Genomic DNA, 26,793 nt, shown 5'->3' with positions numbered 1-26,793 from the left:
TATTCTAGTAATTTTCATGCTATAGGAACCTTCCAGCGAAAACAAAATAAAATGTGATAAAGCTCATGTGAGTGTTGTGAAACTAAAAAGGTTTATAACAATAACCTGGTCACTATCTGGTGTAATAGAAATACGAGTCTTTCCAATGCAGCAGGCAATTATTTACAAGCACTCCAGGGTACCCAGCACTGGAACTGTCTAAGAATGAGAAATTATTTTAATTACTGTTTTAAGTAACTTAATCTCAGAACTGGCAAATTTTTTTTTCTCAAGTATTTGTGAGCAATTATTTTCATCCACATGAACTTCCATTACTAAATGCAAGAGCATTTTAAGCCATTGTAACTTAAGGCAGTGTAGGTTATAAGAACGCACCATTTGGCTTTCTGTGCTGAACAGTAACGTGATATTATAATGATCAGCTGTAATGCCATCGTGTCTTCACTCTTCAGTTGGTGAAAGCTGTGACTTTTCTTGTTCTATCTCATACTCTGTAATATTAAAATGATTGGAATGTATACTTTGTCTGCTTCTCTTGCCTTCTGTGTTTCTCATTCTTCTTAACGATTACCTAAGAGTTCTATTAATTCTCTAAAGCTAATTTTCCTCATTTTTTAAACTAGTTAACAACAAAACAGGGTTTTTCTATCAGTCATGTAAATCAGCTTTGTTTTTTTCATAATCTTTATATCCATCTTGAGTTGTTTTCAGAATATATACTCCTGTTGAAGTCTCAAAACCATAGACTTCCAAATGACTGCATTAGCGTTCTAGTCTAAGTTGAATCCGTGTGTGTTATTAAAGCCCCATGATGCAAAACAACTGCCAAGAACCTGCGAACAGTTTTGTTTTATTAATGTAATATTGCAAAAGTAGTCCAATGACTGGGAAAAATAATTCCAAACCAAAAAATATATTAGGTTCAAAATTTTTTTTATAATTTTTCTGCAGTGTTCACTTGTAAGTTGCTGTCTCTCAAGTGTGCTTGTTGTCAATGTACTGTGCTAAAAATATTCCTTCTACCAGACCCGAACATGTGAGAAGGCTATGATTATGATTGAATTGCTTGCATTTAAAGTGTCACTTCCTCATTTAAAAGTTTTGGCTACCTTGCTGATGTTGCAAATAAAGAAAATTCTAGCTGTCTAGGACTTACGGTTTTATAAAAAATGGAACTAAATTACTTTTTCTTTTAGCAGTAATTTAGCTATGATTTGCACAGATCGCTTTCCTACCAGGTGAAGGGCTGCTGGAAAGCTGGTAATCGCTGATTCTTCTTGGGTTTGCCTCAATGTGACACTGACAGCCAGCAGTTGTTGCTAGTAGAAATTCTTGTTTCTAATGTTCTGCCCCCCCCAAAATCATGAGTACTTCCTTTTGTTTCATAATATGGATTCACCTGTGTGAATGGAAAAGTTTTATTCTGCATAAACTTGATTATAAAGTGTCATCATGCTGAGGAAAATTTGTCTTCTGCCGTGGAAAATAGAATATAAATATGTCTGGTTTTATACTTTTTATATTTAGTTATTCATTTTTCTCCATAATGCATATTTCATTCTATTTGAAGTGACTTTGTGGTATCTTTCTGTCATGATGGCAGGAATGTAAGTCAATAAATCGGAGGCTATTAAAGACACAATATTCATTAGAGAGATTACAGGGTTGAAGGATGTTTCTATAAGCAGAAATCAAATAGTCCAGTGGTGTAAATGCATATCTACCTGGAAAAACTGCTATCCCAGGTCATGGTTTCAAAGAAAATAATTGTTTCATAATTAGGCAGTTGATATGTGATTTTTTTAGATGTTGAACATAGGGCAAAGTTTGTGTTTCCTGCATGTTAAAATGCCCGTGTATGTATGTTGTGTCCCAGAGTATGTATTGCAACAGGAGATAGACTGCTAGAAAGATTGCTCTAAGTGGTAATTTTCCCAGTATTCAGAATGACAACTTGTTTTTAAATATCTGGACATTTGTGCCTTAGAATTTGCTGAAAAGATAAACCCCACAATAACCACTGACCAGCTACAGCAGTCGTATGTAAGGCCTTTACCTGAATCATTGTGCTCAGAGCATTTAATATGTGACCTCTGTGCAATTGAGTCTATGAAATTTCTAAGTGGATGATATTGCCTCCTCGCTTGCAGCTACAGTACTTCAGTTTTATTTAGTTTTCAGTATTTATAGCTTAGCATCATGGAAACTGTAGGTAGTTAGAGAGGCTTCTTAGGCTTATCAACAAGAGATATCTGAAAGGTGATAGAATGAAATGACCCAGGAAAAAGATTAGACCTTTCTGCAGAAAATAGCTGTAATTTGTGGTGCAGGCCTAAAGGAAGTTTACTTTTTTGTCCACTGTAAATTAACAGAGCATGGGTTTGTCATCTTCCTCAAAGAGATATTGAAAGGCATGGGTCTGCGAGCAAAAAATGCTTGCTGCGCTCTTTAAGAATGGATTCAAACAGAACCCAAGTCTTGATTGGACTTTGGAATTATTAGGGGCAGGGCTGTGCCTTTTCATGGTCTGTTTGGGTTTTTTCCTTCCCCCCCCCCTTCAATTGGTAGGAAGTCTTCTTCTGCCAGAACTCGGGCAGACTTAAAAAATCAAAGGCAAAACATAAACCGGGCAAAATGGTATAAAATGTGACATTTTAGTTAATGCAAACTAAGTAAAACCTATTTTCACTGCTCAGATGTGTTGATTGACTTTAATGGAAAGATGTGTCCTAAAGCCAGCTTAGAATTTTATTTGGATAGTATCTTAGTCACTGTTCACGCACTTTTACCCTAAACTTTAACCACATAAGGACAAGACTAATGCATTCACGTCAAGAGCAATTATTAAGATAAGATGTTAAGCTAGATGAGATAAGATTAAGCTAGATGTTGCTAGAAGGTGAAACCTCATGTGTGTATCAAGCCCTCAGAGTTGTGCTTTGCTACTTCAAACGTTGCTAAGTACTATTTAAATACTGTATGTGTCTTAAGAGGGCTGAATTTGTAAGTCTTGAAGCTGAAAAGTTGAACTGAAGTTGATGTTGGAAAGAGGTCCCGAAGCTCAGATGGATTGAACTATTGGTAAACATGGTCAAATAGTAGTAAAAATCTGATTTCTGTATCCAAGAAATTTGAAGATTAAACTGATTTTTGAAGCATATGTTGTGTAGCAACCAAATTACATGAAGGAGTAAGACACTGTTGTACTACGTATTCTACTGAAAATGCTAACATAGTTGCTCTCCCGATGAGACAAAAGGACACATCAGAAGGACAGTGTAGATGAATCACACACGCATCGGGCTCTACAAAACACAGGGCTTGGCAGGAAAACGGAATAATGGATTCCATTTAAATAAAGTGTGTTATTTAACTATTGTTAGACAGGAATAATTTCCAGGCATCGTGACCTCAAAGTTAAGATTTAAGGTGAGAACTAAAAGGAGAGGTTTTTTCTGAATATGTGTCCATAGGAGTTCTTTCTCACGTGCAGAAGGCATATTGTGGAGGGAGGGAAAATCCTGAAGGTGGTATCACCATTATATTGTGGTCAATAGAAGTACATTAAAAGACCCAATAGACAGGATGGAGAAACACTGAAGGCAGTCAAAGGAAAACTGTCCATTCTGGTGCTGTGCAACGGTGGTCTAGGGATGCTTAGTTCAGCTTCCTTGTTGTCAGCAGCTTTTTCCTCCCGGGCAGACCTGAAGGTGTAACTTGACTTTGCTGTCATTAGCGAGAGTAGTATTTCACTCTGAGGGTCTGATCCAGCTCCTGTTACTGATTGACATGAACTCCACTGAGAGCAAGAGTGAGCTCTGCCACAGAAGTGTTTCTTGGCAACTGTGGGAGTCTGGTAGACGTACTCTTTAGGTAGCATACTGTGAAAACTTGTCAGGCCCTCATATTCACAGATAAGTAGTCTCTAAGAAAATTCAGAAATGTGATTAAAATATACTAATGATTTGTAAAACCCAGTTCAAGAAAGTACATTTCACTTGCAGGTCAAAGTCGAGACAAGATTTAGTGGTGGAGTTGTTTTCACTTAAAGTGGGCAAATTAAGGGGTATGCAGAAAGATTCATGAGCAAGATTCAAGTTAAAGCATTTAACAGAAGTCAACAATTTAGCTAAGGACAAAAGGTAATATAATGAAAAGGTTGTACTGGGACAGGCTGAACATTTATCTAGCCTACTGTCTTGTCTTTGATAGTGGCTGGGGGGGAAATGCAAATGCTTGAGAGAGAGTATAAGACTGAGGCAAGTGTGTAGTAATACTTCATTACCTTCCCAGCCTCAAACCATTTATAATTTGGAAAGTTACTAAGCTAGAAGGGCTTTCTCTGTATCTTTTAACCCTCAAAGGATTTATCTTCCATGCAGATACCTAAGGTCTCCTTGAACTTGCACTAACTTGCAGCGTCCTGTGGCCAGGAATCCCACAGGCTTGTAACAAGCTATGTGATGAACCACCTCCTTTTGGTTATTTTAAAATCGTCCCCTAGTAATTTTTATTTGGGAGACTTTCTCTTGTATCAGAAGAGGTGATGATCATTCTGTATCTCTTCCCTCCATGCCGTTCATGATTTAGCAGAGTTGGTGTGTATCCTTCTCTTTATCCAGACTAATAAGTCTGTACCTATTCATTCATAGAAAAATTCAGGTTCGAAGGATTTCAGGTCTTCAAGTCTAACCCTGCTTCTTTGTACGGAATCCATCTAATCCTTTTGTCTTCCTTTTTTTGAAGATTTTCCTATTTTATTAGACCAGTGTAGACCATGCTGCACAATCCTTGAGATTCAAGTTCACTATATTTGTGGAGTGTTGTAATGAAGTTTTCATCTTTGTTCTTTATTCCTTTCCTAGATATTTGTACCGATCTGTCCATTCTTTTGGTTTGTTGCTTGTTTGGGTTTTTAACTAGCCACTTTAAACTGCAGGACAGGCAAGAATATATTGTATACATGATAAAGTTGTGTTTGTGATGAAAAGTCATGTGTGCAAACTTTTTCTAGTCAAAGTACAGGTAGTCGTTGAAAATTTGAACATACAGAATGTGTTACACTTTAGTTGAGACCTCATTATATCGATGGAGTTTTATAAGAAAAGTAGTAACTGTCTTTCTACTATTAATATTCATAATGACATAAAATTAAAAGACAAGACCTTGTACTTAACATGATATTAAAGATAGAAGATGATGGAGGGAATATATCATAGAAAAACTCTCCCTCGATTACTTGGAACTGGGGGAAAGAGTAAAATTGCAGCATTTTGCAGTGAATAGCACAGCATATGTTTAAATCATGGAATTCATTATCCACACAAGACTTCCGTTGTATGTATTGTAAATAGCAAATCTATAATCAGACTTCAGAAAAACCACAAATTTTGTCCTAAAACCCTGTAAATTTATATCTCTAAAGCAGACCTGTTAGAGTGGAATTTTGATAACACTGCATTTCATTTGGATGTGTTCCTGATGACATAGGTCCTGCACTGTCATAGGTATGCCACTTTTGATCATATCGGTAGTAATATTAAGGTGGCCCAGATGTGGAAAAGGATCCAAGCCTAATGCTGTTGAAGCGAATAAACTACATAAGGTACATCCTTCATCAAAGAATATTTAAAGCAGAGGTAGTATATCACACGAAGAATAAAGATGAACTAACTGAACTTCCCCCTTTGGTCAAACAAAGCTTTTGTGCCAGGTGAGATGTGACAATAGCGGGTATAGAGTCTGTTACCCATTTATCCTATCACATCTGCCATCACTACTGCAACAAATGTAACAAATACATTTTCACCAATATGTGTCTGAATGGAGTTTTCATGCTCGTTGTGGGTATTGCTGAATAGAAAATCATAGAAATTGTTTTTATAAATGTGCACCAGGTTTGGGCTTACGTTCAGTGTCATACATGGAGCCCTCTGAGGAATAACATGGTATGATTGGTGACTGCACTTAAAGGTATACAGGCTACACAGATGCTGATCGTCAGCAAAATGAGGAAATAAGACCAGCCTACTGCTTTACCAGGAGTGGTGGAACTCTAGCTTGATTACCATTTCTAACTTTTTGCACCATGCTTCATGGAATTTGTGACTATGGGAATAAAGTCTAGAAAAATTCATTGATAAAATAATAGGAAGATTAGGAAGCTGTAGGGTTTGGAGAAATCCTGAAGGCAATGGATTCTGGGATATAAAGAAGAGAGGAGACAAGGTGATAATTTTCAAGTACATAAATACTAGCTGCAGTGAGAGAATGAATTAAATATTTTCCATATTCTCCTATGCATCAAACATGACATAATGGACATAAAATAAAGATGTGTTTTGTCATGTTAGGAGAAGTTTTGAAGCAGCTGGAAGGAAGGCTTTGAGGAATTTATATCACTAGAGGTTTTAGGAAAAAGTTTGCCGAAACAATACAGGAGTAGTAGCTACTACCTTGCCACCAGGAGATGGTCTCTTGCAGAGGTTTTCTGTATGTTTTTTACACAAAATAGCAGGTCTGCAGTAAAGAAGTTATTTTACCTCCATTATTCTGTAATAAAAGTAATGTTGAGGCTGATTCTGCTGCACTGCACAATCTCACATTGGTATTTAATGGAACAACAACCTGAAGATAATGTGGAAAAGAGCTGTAGAAAATGATTGACAGGCTTGAGAAAATGTACTAATGGGCTATTTTAATCTAATAGAAGAATCATAACAAGAGCTAATGGCTGGAAGCAGAAGATGCATAAACTCAAATTAGAAATAAGACAGATTTTTATGCCAAGAGTGATTAACCTTTGAAACAAACTGCCAAGGGGAAGTGTGGATTGTGTATTTCCTGAAGATTTCAAATTAATACCAAATGTTCTTTCTGCCAGTTAGGCTCCAGTTAGGCTTGGTAACAGTCCACAAATAATCTAATCTTTATTGCAAGTGGAACTGATGTTTGGTTTGGGTTGGGTTTTGGGGGTTGCTTTGCTTGGCTTAGTTTATTTTCATTATGAACAGTTGTCCTGATCAGTTTTGGCTTTTTCCACTCACCTTGCTACAACCACAACTTCACCTACTTCCTTTTGGATTCTAGTTTTTATCAGCCCCTGGTTTCAGTAGAAGGTGTAACCAGTGGGTCATAGAATGCAGTAGCACTGGTTCAGAGTTTGGATATGGGAGGGCTGAAATAAGCATTAAATGATGATTTATTTCCTGTGCCTGTTGACCATACACAACAGGCACAGGAAATGATCTTGGTTACTGGCATGTTACAAGGAAAAAGGGTAAAATTTTAACTGGTGAAATACTGGAAATCGGATTAAATGATTTAACCATACCTTAAAGACTATGAATGTAGTAATTAGTATCAAGCTACTACTAGGACATGGCAATGGTGTGATTATGTCTGTTTAGTAATTTGCACCTTACTTGACTTAATGCTATTATGGGTCAATATCTTAAGTAATAAAAGGTAATAAAGCATGTTGGTGTTTTCTTTTATGATATCTTGATTTTGGTCTTTAAAGTTCACCTGTAAATTGCACTATAAATTTTATGTGCAATGTCATTATTCAGTATTAAATCCAATGTTCTGTGCAGTACTAAATTCAGTGCTTTAACCACAACTATAGTGTACAGAGCATTGTAATCAGCCCAATGGGTTTATACAACACTCGTTGCCAGGCTCCTGTAAACTGACTGTCTTTAAGACTGTGGTCATGATAACATGGGTCTCTTTACAACTGTTCTGTGTCTTTGTACGTATAGGAATATAGCAGCAATTTCATAGTGTAAAAGTTTAGCAGAAGTAAGAAACCAAAAAGTTGGGGGGGGAGGGGGGGGAATCTCTTTCCTTACTTGACACTTTGCCAACAGGAGAGCTCAGCAAGAAATATTAGGTTCAGGATTCTTTGCTTGCTTAGACCGCTTATTTACTACCGAGTTAGTATTTGTATATTCAGTAGTGCCTAACAGCACAATCAAAGCTTGTGCTGCGTACAATAAAAGCTAGTCCCTGGCTCCAGAGCTATATACTTTAAGTGTCAGCTTGTAATACCCTTGCTCATTTTGCCGAGATATATACTTTGCAAATAGTCATTTTGGATTAAGCAATGTACTACTCAGAAGGAAGAAAGGATGCGAAATGTGGCCCTAAGGATAAGATTCATCTCTGTTAAATTAGCTATTCAAAGTGCAGTTAGACGTTTCCTACTTGATCCCTTTTAATATTGATTCAGCTCCCTGGCCCAGGCAGACACTTCTCTTGTATATCTACTGTACTTTGAACAGTTAGGAGTTTGACTTAACGCGGTGGACTTCTGGGCTCTTAAACTCCTGTTCTGACTCTATAGCTCCCAGCCCTTCCCTGCGTTGGTTTCCTCATAAATGTCCCCTGTTCGCTGTACCTGTCCCAAGTCCTTTTTACAGAAAGATGTTTGAGGTGTTCTGTTCACAATAATATCATATAAGACGAAGCCCAGGGGAGCAAGAGAAGACAGAGTGACCAAGCTGAAAACTGTGACAGTTTTTGTGTCTCCTGGCCTGTGTATCAGGATCACCTGGATGTAACAGAGGATTTGTCTCCTGCTCACCTCTTTGTTTCAGACTTTGTACCTGAAGTATGGGTTGCTTACTACTTGGTGCAGAGTAGAGGTTAGGAGGCAGCAGGGCAGCAATTCTGGCTAATTGGAGGGTTTGACACTGGGATGCCATCAGTAAGAAATGGCGGGAGCAACAGGAAAACCTGTTTATCGTGAACTGGTATGTGGGGAAGGAGGAAAGGGAATGTGCCGGAGAAGACTGCTCTGCAAAGACTTGTGCTTCTCTGTCCTTTATGGGGAAGAAGGTGAACTTCAGAAAGCCTTTCAGAAGCCTTCAACTTTTCAGAACAGAAGGCATGTGTCATTGTCCCCCGTAACTCACAGATGGGGAGAAATTCCAGATTTATGTAGTTGTGCTTTTCAAGCATATAATAACTCAGCCTGCTTAGGGATGTTTGATCTGATGGGCTGTGGGGGTCTAATCATTGTTTCTGCTCCTGCCTCTGTGTGAGGCATCTTGAACAAGTGTCTCTGTTTTCTCTCACTGCTGGTTGCCCTATGCATAATATGATAGCCCATAATATCGATGTCACTAAACTTTGTCCACTATACTAAAGAATTATCTAGACGATTAGCCAATCAGAACTACTTACTAACACCCATCTGCTTCTGAAGTGCTCAGGCATTACGTCAACTACTGTTATGTTTGGATTCATTATGCTAGAGTGGGCCCAAATCTATCTCTACAAAGATAGATTATGCAATGTTTAGGTTATTCTTTCACTCAGACCTTGGCTAACCATCTGGGACCATCATAAATCTGGGACTGTCATAAATCTCTGCTGTAATGTCTATTATACAAGACTGGGAATTGAGGTTTTCTCTTGCGTGCTTATGGCAATGAATTGCGGGTTACCAAAATTACCACTTATTGTATCTACAAAATGCAAGCCACTAACTGACAAAATTACCAATTACTATAATGCAGGTAATTGTTTTCCTTGAGGTTTTAACTCTTCTTTTATGGGATTCTTAATTCCCTTAAATGTTGCTGGTATCCATCTAGCCAGCAAAACAAACAGATCTACTGTTGCTTCCTCACTTTTAATGATTTTTATTTTTAATAGGTGTTTCTTATTCATCTTGGGTTCTTATGTGTTTTCTGAGAAAGTTTAAATGGAGATTTCCACCTTGGAAAAAATGTACCTATAGAAAAAGCTATTTTTTTTTTTTTTTGGAGACTTTTCATTGAGTAGACTGTATGCTGAAGAGCTCGTTTAAAAAAAAAAAAAAAGGAGGGGGGGAAGAAGATGAAAGCAAGGTGTTACAAATATCTTACATCAACATTAAGTATCATGTCTAGGTATAACTTGATACTTTTTGTTTGTGCTTGTAACTACATTCATAGAATCATAGGATGGTTTGTGTTGGAAGGGACCTTAAAGATCACCTAGTTCCAACCCCCCTGCCATGGGCAGGGACACCTCCCACTAGAACAGGTTGCTCAAAGCCCCATCTAACCTGGCCTTGAACTTCTCTAAGGATGGGGCCTCCACAGCTTCTCTGGGCAACCTGTTCCAGCGTCTCACCACCCTCACAGTAAAGAATTTATTCCTAATATCTAATCTACATCTACCCTCTTCCAGTTAAAAACTGTTGCCCCTCATCCTATCACTACACTCCCTGAATAAGAGTCCCTCCCCATCTTTCCTGTAGGCCCCCTTTAGGTACTGGAAGGCTGCTATAGGGTCTCACTGGAGTCTTCTCCAGGCTGAACAACCCTAACTCTCTCAGCCTGTCCTCATAGGTGAGGTGCTCCAGCCCTCTGATTATCTTCTTGGCCTTCCTCCCTGTATTTTCTTGCGGTACTGTTATTCTGTGCTTCCCAGATAACTTTTAGCAAGCTACGGGAGCAGGTCCAGATGATCAGAGGGATGGAAAACCTCTCCTATGAGGACAGGCTGAGAGGAAAGATGGGGACAAACTTTTTAGCAGAGCCTGTTGCGATAGGATGAGGGGTAATGACTTTAAACTAAAAGAGGGAAGATTTAGGCTAGATACAAGGATGAAATCTTTTACAATAAAAGTGGTGAAACACTGTAAGAGGTTGCCTAGGGAGGTGGTAGATGTCCTGTCCCTGGAAACATTCAAGGTCAGGTTGGATGGGGCTCTGAGCAACCTGATCTAGTTGAAGCTGTCCCTGCTCATTGCTGGAGAGGTTGGACTAGATGACTGTTAAAGGTCCCTTCCAACTCAAACTATTCTATGATTTAAGTATTTAACTAAGATGTTGGGTTTTTTTTTTTGGTGTGGGGTGAATAATGTGGACAGAAATATCTCCCTCATAGATGTGCTTAGGGATAATTAGCTGGAAAGGCTAATCCTGCGTTTTTTACCCCTAGCATAAAAGGTTGGAAGGCACATGTTGCCTTTCCAGTGATACTTGCACTTGTGTTTGAACCACTCATTTGGAGAGGAGACCCAGCTCTCTTGATCAGTGAAAGAGGGGAGGTGGCATTCGCCCTCCTCTTTAATTTGTCACACCTTGGTCTCCATGTACTTTGAGATATCCCTGAAGAATACAAGTTCAAGAAACTGGTAGACACACAAAGCTGTAGTTTTGCAAGTGATGATAGGAACCTCTCTTGCAGTAACTCAGTTTAAAGTTTGGGTATTGTTTCTTTTAAAACACTTCACTTGGCCCACAGTGTCCCGTCTCTCTGTTAAATAGCCATTTTAGTGGTACAGGCCTGGAATCTGTCCTGTGTCTGACTTGCAAGATGAAGTTCTCTGAAGGTGCCACCGCTAATATTGCTATGGGGATATTGGAGAAAAGCAACACCTTCTGGACATCCATAACGCAAAATCTTTTAACACGTTTGTAAGAACTGCAATGAAATCTGATTACATTGGTTCTCAAGAGCTAAAAGAAACCTTTGTCTATATTGGATCAAATATGAAGTGTTTTCCAACTGAACGAAATGCTCTGTCTTATCTGCAAATGCCAGGTGGCAGATTTATTTGCTTATCCTGTCTTTGAGGAATGTATAGACAAGTTGGTCTTTCTTGCAAAATCTGATGAAAAGCTCATCTCTTCTTTTGCCCTAGAATTTTAAACAAACTGCTCGCCACTTGTGATAGCATTTACTGGGGGAAGCCTGCTGCTCTTCACTTGCGCAGTGTGGACACATTCTTAATCTGTTGGGATGAGAGACACTTGAAGAATTATAGGGCAGTAAAATGGTCAGCAGGACACCCACCCTGTTCACTTCCGTTTTCTTCCTTGAGTCTGATCTTTCCTTTTTGTTACATAAATAAAAATGGTTTTGAGTGGGAAAGTGCTGCTGGTGTAGTACAGCAGGTATATTCTCTCAAGATTAAATCCTACTTAACAAAAACAAGTTCACAGACAGCTAGATATAATATCCATGTCCTGACCACTGCAAGTAAAAAGACAAAAACTTTTATCTTCAAACTTGCAATTCCTAATGGAAATAAACAGTAGCAATTTTTAAGCTTCTACTATATTTCTAATCTCTCTTCAAAGGAATACTTTCTTATGCTATACCACATGTTGCCTTTCGTTCCCATCTTTTTCCAGCATATCCTAAATGCACAGTTACGTGAATACACGATTATCTGTTACATTTCAGTTCAGGCTTACAAACCTGGTCGAGATACAGTCCTTTACTAGGTTAGACAAGGTAGCTGAATCTTTAGGCAAATGTCAGGGGTTAAATTCATGCTGTTGATTTGAATTTCACCTGCCCTCCTGCACTTGTCTCTCTGCTATTTTATGTAGTTTCATAAAATGTTTAACAGGTGCCAGAAAAGAAAAGCTGGTTCAGAAAAAATAAAGGTCATTCAAATAAAGACATTAAAATAGCAAATGTAGCTAGAAAAGACTCAATGGTTTAAAAGGTCAGATTAAATAAGACTCTCTGTGGGGTAATTTGCCCCCCAGTTGCTGAACTTTTATGGAAGTTGTTGAAAGCTCAAGTGAAAGCTTCAGAGGTCGAGGAGCTGTGTTTTTTAGAAACAGTTTCTGAAGCAAAATTTGATGAAGATAGATGTCTCTTCTGTAAGTTGCCCTTCAAAGATACATATCCACTTAATAGGTGAATATCTTTGTGCGATGATCACAAAGCAGTTGTATCGGCTCTCAGGTCTCATAAAGCAAACACTCTCAGATAGAATTATAAAGGGACAAAAAGGGAAGGAAGTTTAAGAGCTGTCTTGGTTTTTGGTACGTCTGCCCTTGAATTTTTGTGTGATGCCTCTGAGAGTTGACAGATTGAAAGATGTATTATTTGCTGCATGTTTGCAGCTGATAATTAGTTGTTATTAAATGCTTCAATTTTTCTTTTCTCTTTTGAGAAAAGTAATGTATTTGCTATGTGTAGCGCATGTCAGTGAGTGCTTTAGGAAGTTTAGGTTGTCAAAAAGAGCTTTCCTGCACGCCTGTGATAAATTCTCTTATGTCTACCTTTTCCCTTTTACCTTATAGAGAAAGGCTTAGTGAGATGTATTTAGAGCAGTTCTGTTACAAATATAATACCAGCTTAAGGAGAAGGAACTTCTTTACTTTGAGGGTGGCAGAGCACTGGCACAGGCTGCCCAGAGAGGTGGTGGAGTGTCCTGCTCTGGAGACATTCAAACCCCACATGGATGCCGTCCTGTGCAACCTGCTGTAGGTGACCCTGCTCTGGCAGGGGGGTTGGACTAGATGATCTCCAGAGGTCCTTTCCAACCCTGACCATTCTGTGATTGTGACAACTCTGTGTGGTTTAGAAACTGATAGGTGAATATTCTGCTTGCAATTAAAAGAGATCATATGCTTGCGTAAATACATGTGTAAGGTACTTTCTTATATGTGTTGATCACAGAGAGAGTTAACTTATTAGTGAAAGAAAGGCGGAGGAGATAAACTAGCTGTCAAAGATGTTTGTCTCAGTCTTGGAAATTTGGGAAAAACTTTGGGAAAATTGTTTTCTGTCATAAGAAATTTCTTATGTATGATTAGTTGATGCAAGATCTTCCCAGTTTTCTTCAATGTTTCTGTAGAATGACTGGAAGAGTTAATTAGGAATTGCAGGTCACAGGAGGATAGTCGTATGCCTTATTTCATTTATCATTAAGTTATCATTGAGGAGTGTCTTCTGTTGCATTTGATAATTTTGTATCTACAGCGACTGCTATTCACATAAGAAAGGGGGGTTGGGGGAAGGTGTTTGGTTGTGTGTGTGGTTTGGGGTAGAGGACAGAGACAGGACATGTTTTGGTGGTTTAATTTTTTTACTTTTCTAATTTTCATCCAACTTCTATCCGGAGAGTGATGTTTCAGACCATATGTAAGCCCCACTGGTAACCCTGAATCTGCACTGAGCAGGCATTGAACTACAAGAAGAATCCACTAGGAATTAAGAGAATCTTAAATGGTATTGAATTTTCCTCTTCCAGGGGCTGCTTTTCAGCCTCTGGAAGAGGCTGTAAATGGCAAAGCCATTATGTCAATAGCGGAGTCTGTAAAGAACTGAGACTCCAGCTCCATTCACTTGAAGGCCAGGGAGTCTGGCCACGTGCTCTCTGATAGAGAGAGTCCTCATGATTCTCTCCGTGGCAGAAGGAATTAATCTGCAGGACACAAGAAAAAGCTCGTTTTCTCTGGTTTCAGGAATTATTGAAAACAGATAAATTGAAAATGTTCCGTGGTGTGAACCTTGTCTCTCATAAGCAACTGAATTTTGGGGGGTTTGTTTATTGTTCATATTGTAGGCCGAGAGTGTCTGATTCCCTTCTATTTTGTGCTAGTTTTATTGTTTTATGCATAAAGCAAAAGAACAGAAAGCTTAGCTCCACACCTTCTCATGTGTCATGTTAACATTAAATAAGAGGTGTATTTACTCACTTGGATAACATTGTCACTTGAAATATTTTTTAGCAGTCTTTGCCTATTCTTATTTTTTAAAAAAATAGGCTGTTAATTTGAAATATTCTGAAGGACACGATTGGGTTTTTTTCCCAGTTCTGTCTCATAATTGTTTTTTTAGGGGTTCAGTTTCCTCCATCAGTTTTGACATCCAATCTTTGTCAAATTCCCTTTCTGGTTTTCTTCATAGAACAAATAGCTGCTACCCGTTAAGTCTGATGCAACTACAAACTAGTGTTAAATCAGGAACTGACGGTTGTCATAGCAGGAAGGAATGTTCCAGCTGAATGGCAATATGTATTTTATTACAGTACATGCTTTCTCTGACATAATCAAACACGCTCCTTCTGAAGGAAATTCGGTGCAGAACGCCATGGTACTTATCGAATTCACCACAGTGTTGGGGGCATATACTTGAAGATTAAGTTGCATCTTAATTAATAAGACCTTTAGCATACATTTTAATGGGATTGGTAAATATCATTTGGGTTCTCTCTTCCACACTATTCAGAGTGCTCCTTTTAAAACAGCTTAGACAAGAGGGATACTTATATGCTTATAAATATACTATTTGCAGTATGCCTTTGAATGTGTGTGGGGGAATAAAATAACATATCAGTGGGACTCCCCTAGATTTTCCTCATGCTGACATGGTATGTGCTTTCATATTTTTTTTTTCCTCATGAAGTTGGATTAATCTTCAGAGTTACGTATAATTTCCAGTGCTTGATTATTCTTGGATTGACATTTTTGCCTTAAAAAATTTACATTTTTAGCTATAGGATGTACTATGTTATACTGTACTTGGTGGCAGTCTTGAAAAACTTTTTTGTATGCTTTTCAGCCTTCTCCAGAAAGCACAAACAATACCCAATATATTGCTGGAGAACACGTAGGAGACCATGCAATACAATCAGTAAACGCTTGAAGCAATAGTTCCAATAGACTCTTTGTATACATAATTGCTTTACAATTCCAAAAATAGATAGTTTTGTTCCTGTAACACTGCACTAACACTTCACTACTAGCATTCTGCTTGTATTTACTTTAAGTGTCTTTCTTTGCCTCAGTCTAGTTGGGTACAGTTCTGTGAATCATTTTAGTATTTTTAGAAGGCAGTAGACCATGCACATTCTTGTGCAAATCTAGATTCTTATACTCTATTTGATAAAACCAGGCAAAGCAGAGTAGTTCTGTTGAATGTTTGTATTAAAAAAAAAAAAAAAAAAAAAAAAAAAAAAAAAAAGGCTAAGACGAATCTGCTGCTAAAGATGTAGTTTTCTGACCATGTGCTATGGGATAAAATTCCCCAAGTAAGGCGCAGCTTTCTGATAGTGACTTTCTACTGAGAAGTAATCTTGAGGCATGCACTGCTTCTAAAAATAGAAGGAATCAAGAATTTGTCATCAAAATGCTCTAGTCGTGGGAGATTTCAGACACATTCTTTAAAGTCTAACTGCTTTCAACTTCTTTTGCTGTTTCAGTTGGATGCGCTACTCTTTATCACCACATCTCAATGTAAATGAGCTTTCTGCTGGGCGAGTAATTATACTTTCCTGGTGACTAAAGCCATTTCTGTACATGGCAGCATGTAAAAGTTCAGAATGAAAAATTGTCAAAATGATGAACACCGTGAGTTTATGACATCTCTACTGAGCCATGCCAAACAAACGTCTGTGTTTTACATTAGGTAATCGGTTGATCATGCTCAGATAAGAGAAGGTGGTAGATGCAGTAAGTGTGGATTTCGTTAGGGCATTTTCTTAATCTTTGCACTTGCCAAAATAATATTTATTTATTGTTTTGCTGTCTTGTTGTTTAAGGGTGTAATACTGAAATGTATGCAGTGCTACACAGTGGTTAGAGCATGTTACGTTGTATTATGTTTAACTCCCTTTGTGCACACTGTAAGGCAATGTCACTATGAGATGGTACTATACTCTTACCCTGTAGTGCTCCCACGGTCTGACCCAAACCCAAGTCAGTTCTCAGTATCTACTGCTCCCGTTTTAAAGTAAAATCAGAAATAAACATATGCATAAGCCAGCAATTAGATTCTTTTGGCATGACCCACTAGATTTTCAACAAACCCACGCTGTTTATTGGTTTTCACACGTTTACTCCCACATGTTCACATACTGTCTTCCTTACTATATGCCTGATTAGTCTTGCTAAAACATAAAGAGCTGTGTGTCCTGTTCCCCTGTCTCGATCATCGATTCACACATCTTCTTTTTGCCAGTCCTCTGTTGTTTCTCCCATTGCCTGATTTCCTGAAGACCATTTTTATGCCAGTAGGACTTCTTTGGGTGACTTGTTTAAGGAGCAGCAGCCCTCCCCCCACCCCACCCCACTCCCCCCCCCCCCTCCCCATCTGGTTGAACACAGGAGCTCATCTCACAGACTTGAGCTGTGCAAACTCCTGAACCAGCACAGAGGAGGAGGAGGCAGTGCTCAGAGGGGACGGGTTGAATGGATGAGTAGGAGCCTGAGCGGGATAGGAAAAACTGGAACTGAAGATACTGCTGACATAATAGCAGCATGGTGCATTTTGAGTCACAAGCTGCAATTGGGTTTCTTCTCCTGTATTATGAGCCATTTCTTTTAGCCTTGTTACAACTGCTCAACCCTCAATATCTTTTTTTATTTCAATCACGCATAATTTACATAAAGGCATACAGTTCCATTCCGAAATCTCAAACCTTCCTCTTTTCCTTGGTGTTCCACAGGAGTTGTGAATTGCTTTCCAACCTAAAACCCCCAACATCTGATTAACAGCTTCACCCTTCTGAACACCACTAGGCACAATAATCCTGACTTAGCATTTTAAGTCACTAGTGACCAATACAAATTCCCGTTCAGCTGAAATAGTCTTAGTGGCTGATTAAAATTTGGATCAGGCCTTCAGCTGAATGAGCAGCACTGAACTGAATTTTCAGCTGGGATGTGAGAAATGGCAAAGGGAAAAAGAAAAAAAAAAAAAAAACACCAACCAAACCTTATTTTGGGATGTTTGAATTGCTTCCAAATATTTTGCTTCCTGCCCATGCGTTATGGCCACTTGCTTTTTACTAATTTTAGTTAGGATAATATTTTGCCAGGGAGATGGCTTCTAAAATGCGAACGCTGAGGCTGTGGGTAGAATACCTTTAATTGTTAAGGAGTTACTATCTCTGCTCCTGTTCAGAGCTGAAGGAGAGTATAAAGGAATAGACACTGGCTTATCCCAGCCACCTCTGTCACTCCAGCTAAATCGTAAAAGCCTCTTCTAATTTTCCAGCTTCCTGACTGAGAGTAAGTAGGTTGAGGGGGGAAAGGAAAGCAGAAGAAAACCTGACTTCGGTCCCTGCTCACAGCAGGAGGTAGGCAGGTCTTTCCATGGATGAGAAGAAATTATTTCTGCTCTGTTCCTCTTGGGCATACATGGAGTTAAAGAAACTGAGGCATTCCGGTTTTCCTCTGTTCAGAGGGCAGTTTGGATTAAAACAGTAGTTCCAGCCCCTTGTGTGAAGTTAGGTCAGCCTCTCAAAATACAGAAATAATCATGTATGATTAAAATGACGCATCCAAACGGTTAAGAATAGATCCCAAATAACAACTGCTTCAAGACCAAAGGAGTAAGCGAATAAATTGCCTTTTCTTACTGATTAATTGGATGGAATTGTTACTTTTGTAGACTTATTTTTGTTGGTATATTTGGAAATAATAAATTTATGTATACCATGGTGTTTTCATAGCACATTTAGGTGTAGAAAATACGTTAATTTCACCAAATAGAAGAAAAATTCATAGCAACAATTAACTGCAGTGGTTACAAAAGCATTTGTTAGTTTCTGAATCTTAAGATACTTGCTCTCATCAAAATACATTTTGAGAGGGAAAGCCCCAAATTAGAGAGATTTGTAGAAAAGTATCTGCATAGATAAGGGAATGTGATTAATGTATATGAAGGAAATTACTGACCATTAGGGAAGGTGGTAATAGGAAAAAAAAATGTTGCTAGATTAGGATGGTATCCAGTACTGTTCTAGCCAAAGTGCCGAAGAGTAATTTTTGTGACTTTCAATGTGATGTATATTAAATATAAATAAAAATGCATGTAAATATATGTTCTTCTCATGTACCAGAAAGTGAAAGATATTTATATTCCAAGTCCTAATGTTAAAAAGTTTTAGGATTGATCTCTGCTGCTAGATATAATTCTTTTTTTTTTTTTTTTAAGACTTCTCATTTATTATACCTGTCAAGCTAATACTCTTGTTTGTTGTTTATTCTCTCTTTCTTTGTGCTAATCATTGAAACAAGAGCCTACTTGTGATAATAGGTTTGTGTGTGGATCGGTGGTGTCATCATGAAAGGGTGACATTGAAGTTAAAAGAAACTACTAAAGAGGGACTCAGGGGAAGTGAAGCTAATTAGTCAAGTTAAAAAGGGATAATTCATTGCAGCCTTTGTCTTAGAAATACATTTCAAAGTTTCATTTCCATTTCAAAGTTGCAGACTGTAACTTGAAGAATTATCGTGATGCACGTAGTTGGAGAATAGCAATCCGGTTCTTTCTGACTTGGTAGCTGAACAATATTATTAATGACATGTGAGTCCCATACCATCATCACTTAAAAAAACTGAGAAGACCCCATTTCAGGGTGATCCCTCCTAATTACTTTGAACGCGTTTTCCTCCTTTGCTTTTTTCTTTTTCCTACAAAGCTTAAAAAATAACATGCACATATACATAAAAATAAAAATCCCTGCCTTTGAAAAACTTGGCAGTTGAACTTCTGCATAGGATCATGCAGCAGGAGGTTAGTTGCCCCAATGTTACAGAATCTAGAAGTTATGTGAGCAATCAAAATGCCTTCTGGTTATCTTTACCCCGAAGAATGAGCTGGTGAGAGCTGTGGCAGTCAGTACAATTGAGGTTTTGTTTTAATTCCCTCTAATCAGAACTGAAAACTTTCTGAATAGTTTCACTTTGGGTAGATAACTCTTGATCAGCTCTTTCGAGTGAAGTTGCTTTACAATACAATAAAACTAATGAAATATTACTTCTCTATTTGAAAACAAAAGAAAGTACTTTAAAAATTTTCCAGCAATTATAGCTCTAAAAGAACATACCTTATAATGAGCAATAGTTTATAATCTGTCAAGTGAACGCTCCAGTGATCACACATTTAATTGAAATGTGCCAAAAAAATCTTGTTTCCAAAACACAAATAATACTAATTTTATGCTGCTGTCTTCAGCTAAAAATTATATGGTTAAGGAAAGCATCTAGGTGGCAGGAAACAATCGAGTTAATACGCCATGCTCTGTATTAACTTTACCTATTGTATGCTTATGTTAGGGTGTGTATTTTTTTTTAATTATGTTTATAGCACCATAGAGCTATCTCTAACATATAGATACCTTCATATGTAATTAACTACAGTTTATGGCAACAGTATCTTCATATTGTTTACAGTATAAAGACCCCAATAAGCAATTCCTGTTCAACAAGCCAAAAGTTAATTGTAACAACATAAAACGAGACACTTCTGACGCACCATACCTGAATCTGCAGTTGAGCTAGCTTTACAATTTAGAAGATATTCAGGAATATATATATATTTTGAAAGCTGAAGAGAACAGTTATTCCAATTTAGTCAGAAATCATTGGTATATATTCTCTAGCCAGAAGATATCTTACCGCATTTGTCTATCTATAAAGGCCTACTGGAGAAGTACATAAAGCAGAAAAGAGCAAAAATAGTAGCTGGAATACTATGAAGGATGCTTAACCATGTAACTTAAGTGTCGTTATTACTGACAGAGAACAAAAGTAAAAATAAGATTTCTCCCCTTGAAAGTCTTGAGAAATTATTTTATTCTATACAAAGAAGCACTGAAAAATACAGTAAATGGAGTAACTTAATAAAGAATATAATTTAATACCTGTAACCTACATAAACTAATTTACTAGTGTTTTGCATTAAATGATAATATTAATACATAATATAATTAAAATATTGTAGGAGGAGGAGTAGACATAACCCTTGTGTTTAAAGATCTGATTTGACAAATAGATGAGCGGCCACAAATCTCGCTGAACTCAACATCTTGTAGCCTTGAAACACAACAACTTCAACTGTATCCGATACTGCAGTTCTAATTCTAAATAACGTGGTCTGGAAAAAAGTCCTCCAAGGGAAGAGGATCCTAAGGAAGAAAGACATAGTGCAATTTCTGCAGGAGACGGGTATTCAGAAACTTGAAGAGGGTCTAGAGGGAAATGTGGATTCTGAATTGGCAGGTAGAGCTATTGCCTTGGTGAGGCTGCAGCAGTTAACAATGCGGGCATTTGATATACGGAATCTTCTTGAAAACTTGAATAATCATTCAGTTTGATGTTCAGAGCTTTTTACTATCTTTCTTGGTGCTCTGTGATGTATTAGATGAACACAGGGCTATTGTTTATTCAAGCAGCAGGCCAATATACTCGACAAATTCACCTCCATTTCTTACTACTTTTATTTAACAATACTGAGCGAGAGGCATAATTTGGAATAGGTTTTTTTTTTGTGAAACACTTAAATTGATAGCATCTACCTACCACCTGGCCATAAAATGCAACAGCAACACACGCCCCTGTATGATACGGGGGCTGCTGTCCCCTCCCCTTTGCACTTCAGAGGAGCACTTACTCAATTTTCTTTACATAGACAGGTATGTTATAAAGAGACCACGTTAGCTTAGACTTTCTTAATCTTAAGCTTTTAGCATTTGCGTTGATGGGAGACAGGGTGGTTCTTGACCTTTTGAAGTCATTTTGCTTTGGCCATTACTTACTTGCAAGCTCGTTTGAAGAGTACCTCAGTATCATCCTTAAGGCAAGAACTTCACTTGCATAATTGTTTTACCATACAAAGAGACAAAAAGAATCTTTACTTGGTAGTAGATTCTGATAATTTAGATGTCATTTTTCCCCCTTATTCTAGTGGAATCCTAATTATGCAATTATGTCAGCCAATCTTTTATGTCAGTAGACAGTCTTTTTTTCAAAAGACTATTCTGTTATGTAAGTCTGTGAAGCAATCTTTGCTCCATTATGACCAATAAAACCCCGTGGCATTGTGACTTCATTTTCGTTTAATTCCCTTTTGAGAAAAATTCCCTCAACACAAGTCCTGCAGAAAGCAGACCTTAGCTTTGCTCACTTGCTATGTAGAATACTGGAGTCACCAGTGAGGGAACGAATTTGCATGGTGTATTTTGTTCTCCCTTTTCCTTTTTGTGTCTGAGTATTCTTGTGTGTGGTGTGTATTTCTTGATTATTTTGTTTTTGTTTTAAAAATAGCGAAAGGCAGTATGTAACAGGGTGTACCATTAAGTGGGTAGCTAGTTGTGTCTTTTAAATGATGTCAGTTCTCTCTCTGAAATCCCTTTAAAATGAAGTGTTTGAACTGAAGCCTACCGTAGTCTAAAGGAAGATTCTCACTTACTTGCATGTGCAAGCCAAAGGGTAAGGGGGACTCTATCTGCCTGAATAAACAGTGCCATTCCTCCAATTAATAGGGCAGCAAACAGGAGAAAATGAGATATAAGGTGTTGGTAAATGTTCTTTTCTTATAAAATGATAATTAAAAAAAAAATCTTTTAATACTAAAACTGCTAAAATTCTTTCCATAGTTACCTAAGGTTATGCACCATGCTAACCTAAAATATCAAAGGTAACTTTCTCTCCATCATTTACAAAAAGAATGAGCCACAGGAAGACTTGCTAAGAGATTTTATCAAACTGCAGAGAAATATCTACCTTATTTTTTTATTTTAGTGATGGGTCATTCAGCCCCATCAACTGAGGATGAAAATTCTAATTAACTAAGCCATCATCGTAGTTTGAGCAGACGTGAGTAGAGCTGTTTAAGACACTGTCATATGTCAGACACAAGACCCTATTTTCTTACATGGTGAACATATATCCGGATATTCCACTGTGTCAAGAAGCACAATATGAAGCAGATCTTGGTTTCTTCTCTTTATGAGACAGAAAAAAATAGAGGGAGATAGTGATGAAAATATAGCGGACTACAAACTTAGTAATCTGTCTTTGGGTTTTGTTTTTTTTTTTGCTTTGGACAAAGTCAGCTAAAATGCATGTTGCAGAAAGGAAAGGAGGTTGTTCCCATTCCCCATGGGGATGGTTACAAGGAGACGCCACCTTTCTTCTGTGTAGAAATCGACTTTCACATTGGCCTGTATCCCTCCTCATATGTAGAGCAGGACATAGGATTGTTTTTAATTTCATTGGGAATAAAGAGAAATGTGTATTTCTATGAAACAGAAATGCTGCATCTCTAAGGTCTATTGTTCCAGTTCAGTACAATATTTTATCTATGAATACTGATAAAATGAGAGATGTCTGTCTTAAGAAAAAGCAGGTCTCCGACACTGCCTTCCACTGTTCACTTGCTTAAAGCCTAAGTAATACATACAACATATAGAAATAATAAGCCTTTAGCCTAGTTTCAAGAGGCAGGTTGGAGCAGATGACCTCCAGAGGTCCTTACCAACCTAAACCATCCTGGTTAGTCACTGCAAGAGACAAAACAAGCCAAAGCCGAAGTACAGTCTTTATATCGAAGTGCAACAGTATATTATCAGAAAACACCATATTTTGGTTTGTTTCCCCCCCACACACACCTCCCCCCCCCCTCTCTATTTTAGGTTGAACTCTAGTGAATCTTTACTGGATTTTCAGCTAAGAGTTCATCATCTAAATTATTCAGATTATGACCTATTTAGGCTTCTAGCAGATCCCAGAAATCACCAGACTCTTCATAAATCATCCCTACAGAGTAGCTGAAAATTATCTGTTCCAGAACCATAAAGCTTTTTCCTGAGCTGTTGTAATTGCACAAGTCTGGGTGCTGTATCTGAGGACAGAAATGCTTTCTCTCTCGTGATTGCAGAACTGGGATATTAGCTGCATTTCTGGTTGTTCTGTTGGAAAAGCCATTGTGAAACTGATTTTCATATTTTCTCTCCCCGTTTACTCAAAGCTTCAGAGTTGTAAATATATTTGGTTTGGGCTTTTTTTGACAGCTGTTGAGTGCTGCCCCATGCAAGACAGGCTACTGTTCAGACCATCCCATGGCTTCCACAGAGTGTGTTCAGTGGTGGGAATGGCTGATTCAGGGGTTTGGAAGAATAGAGATTTGATAATTTAAACCAGTATCACTCCGTGAACCATATGAATATTTGTTCAGGGTGTAGAGCAAACTTTTTATCCTTTATGCCACCTGTTTGTGCATAGTGATTACACTCAGCTCTGTCTTGAAATTGTCAGCTTGTGTGACTATATTCTCCTGATGTTAATTTAACACTATGAACATGGTGAAATTTTGAGACTGGGTCAGTAGTCTCCTGCAAAGTAGAACTGTGTTTTGATCAGACTTTCTGCCTGGCTATGGTTACTGTAAAAGCCGTTAAGGGCAGGGTAGGCAGAATGCTGCAGTCTATCCCCATCCCACAATTACAGGCACAAATTTAATTGATCAAATAACAGTGATAATCTCTGTTTTGCTGGGAGTCTTGCAGTGCTTACAGCATTGAAGAATCTCACAGATGCAGAGCAAGAGATACGTCTATGTGGCAAACAGGGTTGGTCTGTGCACAGGAAGGTCGTGCTGAGTGATGTCCCCTTGTCTGAGGATGTGTCACATGTTAATATATGCGTCACCCTCATATTTGAGGGGGGAAAAAAAGGGTTGGGGGATTTTTAAACCCAAGGACAGTCTTAGATATTTCAGGCCCACTTTCCTCCTTTTACTTGATTAATGTTATTACGGTGTTAAGGATGTCAGGAAGGTATTTGCTGGCTTTTTCTGGATATTTCATGGCTGTGCAGTTAACCTGGGGACAAGGATGAAGTGGCCCAGCTGCAGGCTGTCGTGCAGGTCCAGGCAGCATTTACAGAGGCACAAGGCCCTGGCTATTAAAAAAGAAATTGATTGTTTGACTGTGATTATCTGTGAAAAGTCCAGCACCTATGCAGATAAACATCATGAATGTGAAAGCTGGAAGTGCAGATGTGCTATGAACAGATCTCTAATGTGAACCAGCACCAGTGGTTCATGCCTGTGGTCTACAATCCAGAAGAAAGGCAGGACTACATTATCTATGATGTGGAAGGTATGCAGGGGACTAGGATGCATATCCCGAACTACCTATTTACCATGGAGGTATTACTGGATGCCCTTTAAGATGAAGAAGGGACAAGAGGGAAAACTGTACAGGAATGGGCATTTAAAGGTGACACAACAGCTCTTGTGGACTTTATTTGATTGTTTATGGGTATAAAGTTATGGGGCTACACTTTCCCGGCAAATAATGCCACAGGTTACAACGGCTGCTCTGAAGGAAAAAATTGTGTGTGCAAATGATCACACTAGGTGGTAAATTCACTTGCATAGAAGAACCCAAGCTGAGTATATGTTTCATGGACTCCACAAAATTTTTACCTGTGAATCTTAGCATCCTCCCTCAAGTTGTGACCATTGAGGGCAAAGGTTACTCCCCCCAATTTTTTCAAGACTGGCGACTTGCAAAAAAACCCTGAGTTACTACTGCCAACAAGATGTAAAAATTTTGAGGGAGGCTTGCAGATCATATGGGATTATGGTGGGATAACCCAGGGCACATCCTGTGAGAAAGAAGGCAGTGGAAAGGTGAGGGCTTATTGCTGTTTGGAACCCTTGCAGGATACTACGCTGGCCTCTGCTTGCATGTCTGTGTATTTGTTTATGTTCTGTAAGTCTGACATGGTTGCAGTCTTTCCTCTCCTCCAGATGGCTGTCAACGGAGGAAAAAGGGGGATATTCATCCCCCTCCATTCAGTGGTTCATATATGTGGCTGAGAGGTAAATTTCTCAAATCTGTTATGAGGTGATGAATATCAAGCAGGATCCTACTCCTTGGATGGCTATGTGGCCATTGTTTGGGTGCTACAGCTTCTGAATTTAATGGGTGCTTTTCAAATGCCACCATGAAAATGACTGGATTCGTCTGGCAGGTGTCACCTTTGGATATCTGTATTGCACAATGCAACAAAAGGTGGGCCACCCCAGAGATGTACTTTTCAACAGCAGGACAAATACCGTTGCCTTAATTGCAGGGATCCTATTTTGTATACTTATACATTTATTGAGGGATAGGTTTTTATCTCTGTCTCTGACACCTCAGCAGAAGGCCTCATGCAAATAATCAAACAAGAAACATTGAAAGCAGCATCTGCTTAAAAATGTTGTGGGCCACAATGTTTTTCTGAGGTATGTACACAAGGAATTCAAGTCCCGCTGTTGATTCGGGAACATTGAGGGGTCCTTTTTCCAAGGTCTGTCCTAACTGTCAGATGATGTCTCCTGATGTAGCTCTATTCATGTTTTTAGCTGAGGAAAAATAGAGTAATGCCAAGAAGGAAATCGCTGCAAGGGTTACTGGCAGATCTTGTGAGGCTGACACAAAATCAATCACGACAGCCACCAAGAAGCAGAAGCTGTGCTTTTCTGAGGTCTTGAAATTTGATATTGAGGAATGGTGCATGCCTTGGTGGTATGAGACTCCTTCAGCTCTTGAAGTAAAGCGGTGGGTTGAGAGTCTGTTGCTTGACCACCTTTTTATTTTTTGTTACACACTTTGAGGCATAGAATTCCCTTGCAAGGTGATTTATAGGATTTTTTTTTTTTTTAATGTCCCACCAATTTAGAGCGCAAATCCCAGTGAAAATCCTTATGTCTGTTACCAATACAGAATGACATAATTGAACATACCAGTAGCTTGGATAAAGAGCAAATTTTTTTCATGTGGTTTCCCACTAAGATGATATTAGGCACTCTCTTACTGAAATGCACAGAGCAAAATGATCTTCAAATATCTCTTCACAAACCATGAAAACAACTAAAAGCCTTTGGACTTGTTGATCTATCCTTTTATTGTTGAAAGAGATAACTGCTGGATGAACTTGCATAGTCTTCAGCTCACTGTTAGATTTATACACTGAGGTCTTGCCAGGAGATGAGAGAGATATCAGAAGTGTGTCTTCTTAAATTGTCACTGCAGGTTAAATATGGGCTATTCATACAGTTGTTTTGTAGGATTCTGTTCATTATATCTCGCTTGTTTCGTTTATTCTCCCTGTCGAATGTATACTCATTTGTAACACAATCTGTCTTGCAGCCCTGCAAGCATAGCTTAGTTTTAACAGTCAGACCAACTTTTTGTTCTTTTCATGTATTGTCTGTAGTCAGAGAAAGCCCGCAGGCCTGCCGCTTCCCCTCGCTTTTCCCGCG

Source organism: Vanellus vanellus (genome assembly GCF_965231255.1).
Source record: "Vanellus vanellus genome assembly, chromosome: 4".
Taxonomy (NCBI): domain Eukaryota; kingdom Metazoa; phylum Chordata; class Aves; order Charadriiformes; family Charadriidae; genus Vanellus; species Vanellus vanellus.
Note: the sequence above shows the minus strand (reverse complement) of the source record.